This window comes from Notamacropus eugenii, chromosome 3 (assembly GCF_028372415.1).
Source record: "Notamacropus eugenii isolate mMacEug1 chromosome 3, mMacEug1.pri_v2, whole genome shotgun sequence".
NCBI classification, from domain to species: Eukaryota; Metazoa; Chordata; class Mammalia; order Diprotodontia; family Macropodidae; genus Notamacropus; species Notamacropus eugenii.
Genome location: NC_092874.1, coordinates 185618634 through 185630981, shown reverse-complemented (window position 1 = coordinate 185630981; position 12348 = coordinate 185618634). Strand labels below are relative to the sequence as shown.

The window sequence follows — 12348 nt, the reverse complement described above, 5'->3', positions numbered from 1 at the left end:
ATATGTAGGTGGATATATATATATTATATATGTGTAGGTATGTATATGTATGTTTATATACACACATATACTACATAAACAGAAGGCACAGAGAGAACTGAATATAAAAGGAGAATGCCTAAAAAATAGAATTTAATGTTCAGTGTAATATAAAAAAAAGTAAAAAGAAGAGGGAGAGGTATAGCAAATCATCTTACATAAAAGAGGCATGAAAGAGCTTTTACAATGGAGGTTAAAAGGGGGGAGATGAAAGGGAATAAATGAGTCTTACTCTCATGCGATTTGTCTTAAGAAGGGAATAACACATCCTCAGTCAGGGATGGAAATCTATTTTCCCCTGTAGGAAGTCAGGGGGAAGGAGATAGGAAAGGAAAGAAACTAGAAGGGGCAGAAAATTGGGGAAAGGGATAACCAGAAGCAACATTATTGGGGTCAAGGAAGGAAATGGAATAAATGGAGGGCAGGACAGAGGAAAATGTGGTTAGTCTTTTGCAATATAACTGTTATGGAAGTGTTTTGCATGGCTATACATGTATGACCTATATGGAATTGCTTGCTTTCTCAGTAAGGGTGGGTGGCAAGGGAAGAAGGGAAAGAAACTCAAAGCTTTAAAAATGAATTTTAAAAATTGCTTTTGCATGCAACTGGGAAATAAGATGTATAGACAATGGAGTATAGGAATCTATTTTGCTGTGTAAGAAAATAGAAGGGAGGAGGATGAAAAAAGGAGGGTTGATAGCAGGGAAGACACACTGGGGGAAGGGGTGGGTGGGGGAAGATGGGGAGAAAATTTTAATTCAAATTTTTGTGGAAGTGAATGTTGAAAATTGAAAAATAAATTATATATTAAAATTAAATTACATATTAAAATTTTAAAAGAGAAATATTGTGTCAAAATTCTGATCCTCTCTGTGGAAATATTTATATCCTGCTACTTTACTAAACCTATTGCCTTGATTATTTTTTGTTAGGTGATTTTTTTCCTTAAAATTTTCACTTTTGCTAACATAGTTATCCATAGAAGATTCCGATGATTTTCTGAACCATCTGAAAATTTATTTATTTAAATTTTTAGCAGTTTTGATTTTTCTCTTGTTTTGGGTTCAGATTGGTTAATGGTTTCCTTAATTTTTTGGTTAGTCTTTTTTTAAAAAAACTAGCTCTTTTCTTTCTTAATATTGTTCTTATTTCCTATTATTTATCTTCTTATAATAAAAATTCTTGTTTTAGGTCTAATTTTTATTTATTTTTTATTAAATTGTTTTTAACCAGCAAAATGTTTTCTTTTCTCCCTCCTACCTCCTTACATCTCAATGGAGAAATAAAGAAAAATGAAGTCACTGTTACAAACACATATAGTTAAGCATAATGAATTCTCTTATTAGCCTTTTCAAAAAAAAAAAATCTCTCAATTTCTAGCCTGGATCTTTCACCTCTCAGTCAGGAGGTGGGCAGCAGGACCAATCACAATGCCAGAGAACTCAAATCCTTTCTTCACCTCTTCCAGAAATTTGAGTAGAATGAGTGCCCAAGCTATGTTTTTCTTTGCGGCTTTGTCACTATTTTGTATCCAGTCTCTTCTCTTTGGGTTCGTGTCTGGAGTGTCCCTGTCATGATCATAGCATTAAATTTTATCTTTAAGTTTTTATTGATATTTTCTGTTTTTAGGGAAAAATTCTAGAAAGATACAGAGTATGTCAGAAAACTTTCATCTCCCCAAATTTGCTGTACAAAATGGGGGAGGGGGGAGGGAGAACATTGCTTTAGAGAGAAAGTAGAGGAGCAGAAATAAACAAAAGTCAGGGTAAAACAGTCGTCCTAAAACAATTTGAGAAGTCCTGAGGTGGTTGACTTTTGATCTGAGTGAAGTGCAAACATCCATGTGAACTGAGTGGAATTAAGCCCTGGGGGCAATTGGATTGAGAGGCATCCTTAGCTTTAGAAATGTCCATCTCACAGACAGTGTGGGGGTCTGATGACCAAGTAGGAGAAGACTGAATGTCCTTACTTATTTACTCCTTCTTTTAGCCTTCTTTCTGACTTATGAATGTATGCTATGACCAGGCTTTATGCATTTTGGAGGGAATGTCTGGGTTGGTCCTATTGCTGCTTTCTCAGTAATCACCTTTATCTGCCTCCTGCCCTTCCCCAGGGTCCATTTTATCTCTCTGTGACAACCTGGGTTAGAAAACTGATTTTATTGTGACTTTGAAAAAATTAAATTTCTGGGTCAGGATTCAATCTAGTGCAAGTTGTTAGACCTACTAGAAGGAATTGTGAGTATAGTCTAAGTTTTTTAAAAACATAATTTTCTACTCAGATTACTGATCCTTTTCAAATTTTGTTTATAGTTTTCCTTTGCTGCAACCCTCAGATTTTAGCATATTGTCTTTGTGTTGTCATTTTCTTGCGCATACAGCTTGCTTCTGTGATTTTCTTTTTTGACCTGTTCTATGTTCATGAAGTCCTTATTTTTCATGTGGTTCCATATCTTTTATGTTCTCTATATTGCTATTTTTAGTTCTATCACATTTAAAGAGCATAATTTAGCATATTTGCTTTTTAAAATGTTCTTTATGCTGTAGATCATTCATGATCTGTTATTTTTATTTTAATATTTATCTCAAGATGTTGCAGTCTTTAATTTTCTAACTTACAAGATACTAGCTTTCAAATCCAGTCCTTCTAGAAGTCTATTTAGTTCATTATTTCCTCTTTTAAATTTTTTCGTGGCTGATTATAATAGTTAGCAACAATGATCATTAATATGCTTTGAGGTAATTCATTTAAATTTTCCTTTGAGTTTACATAGCAGGCAGATACATATGTCTGATAGGTTTTCATTGGCCATGTTGATTTTGACATTTGCTTTTTATTGTTTCCGTATCTGAAATCACGGTTGCCAGTCTTATTTTTTTGATCATTTTCTGCAACTCAGTAAAGTTTCTTTATTGTGATGCATTTATATCTCCTTGGGGCTAGACTTTTATTCAATGTGTGTCTCTTGGCTTTCTTACCTTTTCTCATTTCTTTTTTGTTCCAGGTAATTTTCATATAAGGTCCTATCTCTCCCCCTGATCTCTTATTGTTTGGTTTCTTCTGGTGATTTTCAGTTGTGCAGATACTTACCTGGGCTAAACCTTGAAGCACACACCTTTTTGCATCCCAAGGCCATTGTTATTTTAAAAAGTTTTAATTCTTTGTGTAGAAGGTTTTTCTCTCTTCCCCCTCCCCCAAGTGTGATTACTGTATTTTGCACAACTTTTGATATTTTGAAGTGGTGGGGGTAGCAGTTGTGATGTGAGCTCCTCATTCTTCCGGCTTATCAGAACTATTGCTCCACAGAGACTGATAACTTTGTTTTTCACCATTTGTTTCAGATTCCATATTCTCATATTTCTACCATGTAAGTTAATGTTAAAGTTTTCCTCATTTCTTAGTTTCACACTGTTTTGCATTTAGAATAATGAGTTTGAATGATATCCAATGTTTTTCTTTTGAACTAAATTGTTCCAATTGGAGTATAAGATATTTACTTCATTGTTTCTTTGAGAGAAGAGAAAATATGGACCCCAACAAAATAATGTAATAATTGTCTGAGTTGCCATATAATCTATGTCAGTTGTTTAGGCTGTAGTATGCTGTTATGTGGACAATAAATTATTCCTTAAAAATATTAAACAATACTACCAATGGGTCCATATTTGAATATAGAAGAGTGTGCTGAGATGGAGCCAAGATGGTGGAGTAAAAGCAAGGTCTCATTTGAGCTCTCTCCCCAAACCCTCCAAATACCTACAAAAAATGACTTGAAATTCTGGAAACAAATTCCAGACCCCACAAAATGACAGTGAAATAAATTTCCAGCCCAGGCCAACCTGAAAGGTCAACAGGAAGGGTCTGTAGCACCAGTATGAGAAGGGGCTATTCCAGACCAGCACAGACCTGGGCCCCCAGTAAACCCAGCACCTGTGGCAGTTTCGAGACTTCTCAATCCACAAATGCCAAAGGCAACTTAGAATGTCAGTAGGAAAGGTCTGTCAGTCCTAGATGAGAGAGGTCCTAGCCCTGGGCAATGGTGGCTGCAGCTGCTTCTGGAACTCTTGGTTCACAGACAGTGGGGGGGATCAGAGGGGGATTTCTGGGATTTCTTTACTGGTGCTGAGGCAGAATTCTCTTGCTTTGCCCATGCTTGGATCCGGGTTGCAGTCTTGGATGGTGGTTCTCAGGCAAAGAGGAACCCTGGCATGGTGGAGCTTGTGGCAAAGTGGAGAGAGGATCCTCCTTATAGTTCCAGAGCAGAAAAGAGTGCTTGCTGTCACTCACAGACCAGAGCACAGGTCAGTAGAGGAGTTAACAACTCTCCTCATACCACCTTGGAAGAACTGAAAATTACAGGTTCCTAGAAGTATCTCTGAAAACAGTTGCACAAATCTCTTGAAGCTTGTGACAGTACCACACTCCATATTGGAAGCAGATCCCTACCTTAACAAAGAGTTAAAAAGTCACAAACACACACACACACACACACACACACACACACACATACATCATGAGGGCACAGGGTGAGTTTAATATGAAGGGATGTTGTCTAAAAAAACAAAATTAAAGGGTGAGAGAGGAATGTGTTGGGAAAAGGAGAAAGGGAGAGGTAGAAGGAGGTAAATTATCTCACATAAAAGAGGCAAGAAAAATCTTTTACAGTGGAGGGAAAGGGGGGAGGTGAGAGGGAATGAGTAAACCTTATTCTCCTCAGATTTGACTCAAGGAGGGAATAAAATACACCCTCAATTGGGTATGGAAATCTATCTTACCCTATAGGAAAGTAGGGGGAAAGGGGATAAAGGGGCAATGATGGAAGGGAGGGCATAATGGGGAGGGGGTAATCAGAAGCAAACACTTTTGAGTAGGGACAGGGTCAAAGGAAAGAATAGAACAGATGGGGGTTGCAAGAGGATGGAGAGAAATATAGTTAGTCTTTTACAACATGGCTATTATGGAGGTATTTTGCATGACTGCACATGTGTAACTTTATCAAATTGCTTGTCTTCTCAATGAGGGTAGGTAGGGAGGAAGGAAGGGAGAGAATTTAGAATTTCAACTTTTAAAAACCGGTGTTGGAAATTGTTTTTGCCTGCTGCTGGGAAATAAGATATACAGGCATTGGGGTATAGAAATCTATCTTGCCCCACAGAAAAATAGAAGGGAAAGGGCATAAGATAAGGAGGGATTGATAGAAGGGAGGGCAGATTCGGGGTAGGAGTAGGTAATCAGAATGCATGTTGTCTTGGGGTGAGGGCAAGAGAGAGATGGGGAGAAAATTCGGAACTCGAAATCTTGTGGAAGTGAATGTTGAAAACTAACAATAAATTATTTTTTTTTAACAAAAGCTTGCCGAACTTTCATCTTTGGGAAATTGTGCTGGGCTTTTAATGTCTCTAAGTTTCTCCCTGCGACAAAGTCCCTGATTAATGGTTTCTGTTACATTCTCTATAACACCTGATCTACACTTTTCCTATTTTCTTCAAGTCACCTATACCACACATTCTTCCTTTTCTAGTTTTCTTTCAACAGAGGACCTCACCTGCTATTTTCCTGAGAAAACTGGTCATCTTTCATGAATTTCCAATTAAATATCAATTTATTTTTTCCCCTGCTTTCTCCAGTCTTTGAGAGAGAAGCTGCCCTTCTTAATAAAACTTCCATCATTTTTTCCCCATCTTCACTCCTTTTACTACTGGATCCTCTCTTGCTTATTACATGCTCAAATTTCTCCCACCCACTAACCTCCAGTTGATCCTACTATTCCTTCACTCTTTCTCTACTTGTTGCCTCTATTTCTTCACTCAAATTCTCAGTCCCTTGAAATCTGACTTAAAATCCTATCATTTCACAAAAAAAGGTTCTCTCCAAGGTTACCATGATCTTTTAATTGCAAAATCCAAAGGCCTTTTCTTCACTTTCATCAATCTTCACTTCTTTGCAGCATGTAGCACTGTTGGCTACTTCTTTGAGCTTTACTTCATTAACAGAAAGTTTCATCCTTCATAAAATTTTCTTCTGCTTGCCATTGTCTTTGGAGCCTTCCAAGTTTCTAGGACCTCTTCTTTGTGTATGCTCACTTTGGGGAATTTCAGCATCTCCTCTGGGTTAAAGTATCATTTATATGAAGATGACTCTCAAATCTACAGATCTATTCCACATCAAAGATATGTCCCACAGACATCTCAAACATAGTGTATCTAAAAGAGAAATCATTTTCTTTCCTCACTAGACTACCATTTACACCAAACTTCCTTGCTTCTGTTGCAGTTACATCATCTCTTCAGTCATCCAGATTAACAATCCTAGAGACGTCTTTCACCCTTTTCTCCCCTTCCCACAAAGCCAGTCAGTTTTCAGGTCTTGTCAATTCTATTTCTGAATATCACCTCTGTGTCCTTTCTAGAAACACAATGACCATCCTAGTTAAGTCCTTTCTTCCTGCACTATTACAATATCATCCCAGCTTCTTTCTTCTCTAATCCATACACATAAAGTTGCAAAATTGCCATTCCTATAGCACAAGTCTACCCATGTTTTTCTCTTGTTCAAAAAACTTTAGTAACTTCCTATTAGTGGTTCAGTCATGTATAGCTCTTCATGACCCCATCTGGAGTTTTCTTGGCAAAGATACCAGAGTGATTTGCCATTTCCCTCTCTAATTGATTTTACAGATGAGAAAACTAAGGCAAACAGGGTTAAGTGACTTTCCCAGGATCATACAGCTAGTGTCTGAGGCTGATTTGAATTTAGAAAGATGAATCTTCTTTACTCCAGGCCTAGCACTCTTTCCACTCTGTCACCTAGATGCCCCAATTCCCTGTTAGCTCTAAGATAAAAAGCAAACTCTTTTGAGATTTAATATTCTTCTTGATTGTGCCCTAGCCTCTTTTCAGATCTTTTCTATTTCACTTTCATTTTGCATTCTAGTTAATGTAACTTAATTGCTATTTTCCCATGCACAATATTTTTTTCACCTGCCTCAGTGCCTTTGTTCAAGCTGTCTGTATGCTTGGGAATGCATTACTTCTTAACCTCTATTTCTTGTGATCTTTAGCCCCATTCAAGATTCATTTAAGGTGCCCTCTCTTGCAAGAGTGTTTTTCTGAAAAATTTTCCCCTTATTCCCAGTTGTTAGTGTTCTTCCTCTCTCAAAATTACTGTCTTTAATTTATTTATGTGCTATATTCCATTGTGATATTGTCTCTCCGTCTTTCCCTTAGTATATGAGCTTGATAGTAGAGGGGTTAGCTTTATTTTTCTACCTCTAGACCCTATAATATAGAAGATGCTTAATAAATGCTTGAATTGAATTACATTTGGATTTTTATTTATTTTTGGTGCCTTAATTTTTCTTTTTAATTAATTTTGTTTTCAACGTTCACTTCCACAAGATTTTGAGTTCCAAATTTTCTCCCCATCTCTCCCCTCTTCCCACCCCAAGACAGTATGCATTCTGATTATCCCTCTTCCCAATCTTCCCTCCTTTCTATCACACTCCTCCTTCTCTTATCTCCATCCCCTCTATTTTCTTGCAGGGCAAGATAGATTTCTATACCCCATTGCCTATATGTCTTATTCCCCAATTGAATGTAAAAACAATTTTTAATATTCATTTTTAAATTTTTGAGTTCCATCTTCTCTCTCTTCCTACCTTCCCACCCATCTTCACCAAGAAATGATATAGGTTATACATATGTAGTCATGCAAAATACTTCCATAACAGTCATGTTGTGAAAGACTAACTAATTTCCCTCCATCCTATCCTGCCCCCATTTATTCTCTCTTTTGATCCTGTCCCTCCTCAAAAGTGTTTACTTCTAATTTCCCCCTCTTATCCCTTAATTGCCCCACTTAATCCCCACCCACTACTTTCCTATAGTGTAAGATAGATTTTCATACCAAAGTGAGTGTGCATGTTATTCCTTCCTTAAGCCAAATCTAATGAGAGTAAAGGTTCACTCTTACCTTGTCACCTCCCTCTTCTTCCCTTCTGTTAAAAAAGCTTTTTTTTTTTTTTACCTCTTTTATGTGGGAGATAATTTACCCCATTCTATTTCTCCTTTTCTCCTTCTCCCAATATATTCCTCTCTCACCCCTTAATTTTATTTTTTTAGATATCATCCCTTCATATCCAACTCACCCTGTGCCTTCTGTCTGTATGTATATAATCTATCCAACTACCCTAATACTGAGAAAAGTCTCAAGAGTTACAAATATTATCTTTTCATGTAGGAATGTAAGCAATTCAACTTTAGTAAGTCCCTTATGATTTCTCTTTCCTATTTACCTTTATATGCTTCTCTTGATTCTTGTGTTTGAGAGTCAAATTTTCAATTCAGCTCTGGTCTTTTCATCAAGAATACTTGAAAGTCCTCTATTTAATTGAATGACTATTTGTCCCCCCAAAGTATCATACTCAGTTTTTCTGGGTAGGTGATTCTTGGTTTTAATCCTAGCTCCTTTGACCTCTGCAATATCATATTCCAAGCCCTGCAATCCCTTAATGTAGAAGCTGCTAGATCTTGTGTTATCTTGAAAGTGTTTCCACAAAGAATTCCATAAAGAATTGTTTCTTTCTGGCTGCTTATAATATTTTCTTCCTGACCTGGGAACACTAGCATTTGGCTACAATATTCCTAGGCATTTTATTTTTGGGATCTCTTTCAGGAGTCAATAGGTGGGTGGATTCTTCCAATATCTAGTTTACCATCTGGTTCTAGAATATCAGGGCAGTTTTCCTTGATAATTTCTTGAAAGATGATATCTAAGCTTTTTTTTTTTTGTCATGGCTTTAAGTTAGTCCAATAATTTTTGAATCATCTCTCTTGGATCTGTTTTCTAGGTCAGTTGTTTTTCTGGTGAGATATTTCACATTGTCTGCTATTTTTTCATTCCTTTTGTTTTATAATTTCTTGATTTTTCATAAAATCATTAGCTTTCATCTGCTTTCATCTGCTCCATTCTAATCTTTAAGGAATTATTTTCTTCAGTGAGCTTTTTTACCTCCTTTTCCATATAGCCAGTTCTGCTTTTTAAGGCATTCTTTTCCATATCGGATCTCTTTTCCTGTTTGGGTTAGTCTATTTTAAGGGGTTATTTTTCAGTATTTTTGGGGTCCCCTTTAGCAAGCAGTTGACTTATTTTTCATGATTTTCTTGCATTATTCTGAATTACATTTTTAACAGTGGTATTTTCCTAGTAATGATGTGTAATTGCAAGTTATGGACAATCATGATCTGGAAAGAATTAAGATTTATGGTCACTGGAAGGGCAATGGAGTGTATCAGAGCATGGTGTGTATCAAGTTGAAACACATCACCCCTAAGCATTGTTTAAAAGAATAAAAGGTCTTATTAGAGAAATGTGTGGTGAGGGGAGCAAGATAATAGAAAGACTTCATTTGGAGTTGTTTAATGTCAAGTGATCTAAAGAATCTGATAGTATAAGGTGAACTCTGTGTCAGATTTACTGGAGGACGTGGATGGACAAAACAATAATAGTGTTAGTATCAAGCATTTTTACATAATGCTTTAGGATTTGTAGAGTGCTTTAAAATATTTTGCTATTTGATCTAAACAATAACCTTGTGAAGCAGGTACTTTTATCATCTCCACTTTACAGATGAGAAAACTGAGGCAAACAGAGGTTGAGTGACTTGCCCAGGGTCACACAGTTAGTAGGTTTCTTGGGATTTGAACTTGGATCTTCTTGACCACAAGTCCAGCATTCTATCACATCACTGAAAGTCACCCACTGTATGAAAGGGTAAGAGTGGGCTGTATTATATATCCTTGAAGGGACATAAATCTTTTGATACATTTGTTACTAATGTAAAGTATTAGACACATTATATATCTTAGCATAGTTGCTTTCAAAAAAAGCCTATTGGCTTATATTTAAGCAAAACCAAAAGGATTTTAAGTAACACTGACTTTGGAAAACTAAGAATATACTTTTTGTGAATTAGTCAACAGGTTTAGGAAAAGAGTTCTGTTGTTATTGTTACTGAGACAGAAGAATGTAATATAGAAAAGTCATGGTTGATGGGTAGAGATTGTTCTTTGTATTAGTCCTGAAAGCTTTTCAAAGAATACAAATTTTACGTACTCTTGTTAAAAGGATTCTGATATTCTGACTCTCCATAGTTTCTCCTCATGACTTTCATAGGAAAAATTTAGATGGTTGCTTGCCTTTCTGTATCCCACCCCCATCCATTCACACATGATACTTTTTAAAATTTAATTTAAAAAAAGTACCTTAAGTGTTCAGATTTTGTGGTATGGACTTTGCAAGATGTACTTTCTCTTAATTTTTTAAAAAATGTATTGCACATGTTGACTATAAATATGTGTGTGATATCCCTGCTGTTCAGCAATATATTGATAGGGGTTCTATGAGAGAATTTTGATTACAGTACAGCAATATGTTCCTATGCTGTCAAAATCCTGTATTATAAAACTGGCTCAAAAAAGGCTTACTTTTCTTCTTCTTTTATTTTAAATTTCTAAAGATATTTTTATGCTCCTGATACCACCTCATAGTCTTCCTTTTTTTTTCTTATGGACTCTATCCAGATATATAAAGTTCTGCTCAAAATTGATTCATGAAGCATAGTTTGGAGGCATTGAGTTTCTATCTGTTACTATACTAACAATTAAATTAACAAATATATGATCAGTGCCTATCATGTGCCAAAATACTATTGCAGATACAAACAAATGGAAGATATGGTTCCTGTCACTGTGAGTAGAGATTGGTTCATTCTTTGTGTTTCAATGCCCAGTGTCTGGCACATAGTAGGCTCTTAATAAATGTTTGTTAATTGATTGATTCTTGCCTCAAGCCATAGGGAGATGAGATATAAGAAGCGCTAATAAAAAATTTAGAAAACACTACATGATGCTTTATAGCTAATAGATAGACAGACATTTTTAGTTATCAAAGTAGAGATAATGGCAAAACTGCATTTATTTGATATTGAATATAATGAACCATGAATGCACTTTTAATGTTTTATTATGTATGCTCATGTAATATTTTTAAACAGCTTAAAGCCAGATGTATAATCCTTTTAAATATTTAATTATATCATCTGATTTAAGTAGAGATCTAGTACTCATTCTGATATATTTTTTTCTTTCTTGACTAAAGAAATTGAGGGACAATCAAACTTTCACGGTAGTGTGACAACTTACCTTTATGGATTATACCTAACTAATTTGATCTTCACAAGTTTATGAAGGTGGGCGGCATAAACACTTTCATCTATTGAAATGAAGAGAAAGCAGGGGCCATATATAGGTTAAATTAGACTCCTAGAGAGAATAAGTGGTAGTTTATATGATTTTGAACTAGCAGTGACTGGCAATATAATCTAGTTCAAGTTTATCATTTTAAGATGAGGAAACTGAGCCCCAAAGAAGTTAAATAACCAGCCCAAGAGATAATAAATAGTAAAACTTACCTTGAACCCATGTTTTCTGACATATCTGGCACTGATTCTATAACAGAATTTGGCCTACTTCCAATTGTCTTCTTGGACTTTGAGATGCTGCTGGAGTAAAGTTAGACAGGAAGAAATTCATGCTAGTGTTGATAAGGTGCTAAGTCTGAATCCTCAACTGGGGTAAGGACAGAAGACCATGCTAATTTGATGGACGGATATTTTAAGATTGCCTTAAAAGAACAACCTCTAATAGCATGTCTTCCTTTCATTAGATTGCACCTTGGTAGCCTCTGGAATGTATGACTTTTTGAACTTTAGTTCTTTACATAAAATAAATGTTAATTGCATTCCAAAGTCTAGCTTCTTGCTGAACAGATAAAGACTAAGCAGAATATTTAATCCCTCTCTAAAGAATGATAATCATTTCATTGTAGCCTTTTACAACAAATTAAGCTTGTGTCAAGTAGCAAAGCAATTGAGGGAGAAAAATCTTCCCTCTTCAAAATTGCTTTTTAGATACAAGTACAAAAATAGCTTTAGGTGTATTTGTTCTTCTAAGTTATCTTATTGACTATTAATGCATTTCCGAATGAATTGTGAGCATATGATAGAGTATTAATATAGTTTTGAATAAACCTTACCACTTAGAAGTTTACAAGTTCATCCTTGAGAAATGAAAAACTAACTTACCTCTGATTATTTGTTACATACTCAACAATTTTGAAGTGTGTGTTTTTTCAGGTGCCTATGTTAAAAATCGATCATTGATGTGGAAGTTCCCTGCAATAGAGCAGGTTGTGACCATCATGCCTGCCCCTTCTCTGTGACTTTTGCCACCCTAAGACATCCACTAAATG

General features: G+C 35.8%; 1 protein-coding gene across 1 annotated transcript in view; it reads left to right on the top strand.

The window, feature by feature from the left end:
* The window catches only part of PDE3A (phosphodiesterase 3A), a 339029-nt gene that overhangs the window by 13231 nt on the left and 313450 nt on the right, over positions 1–12348 (top strand). The window lies entirely within an intron of this gene.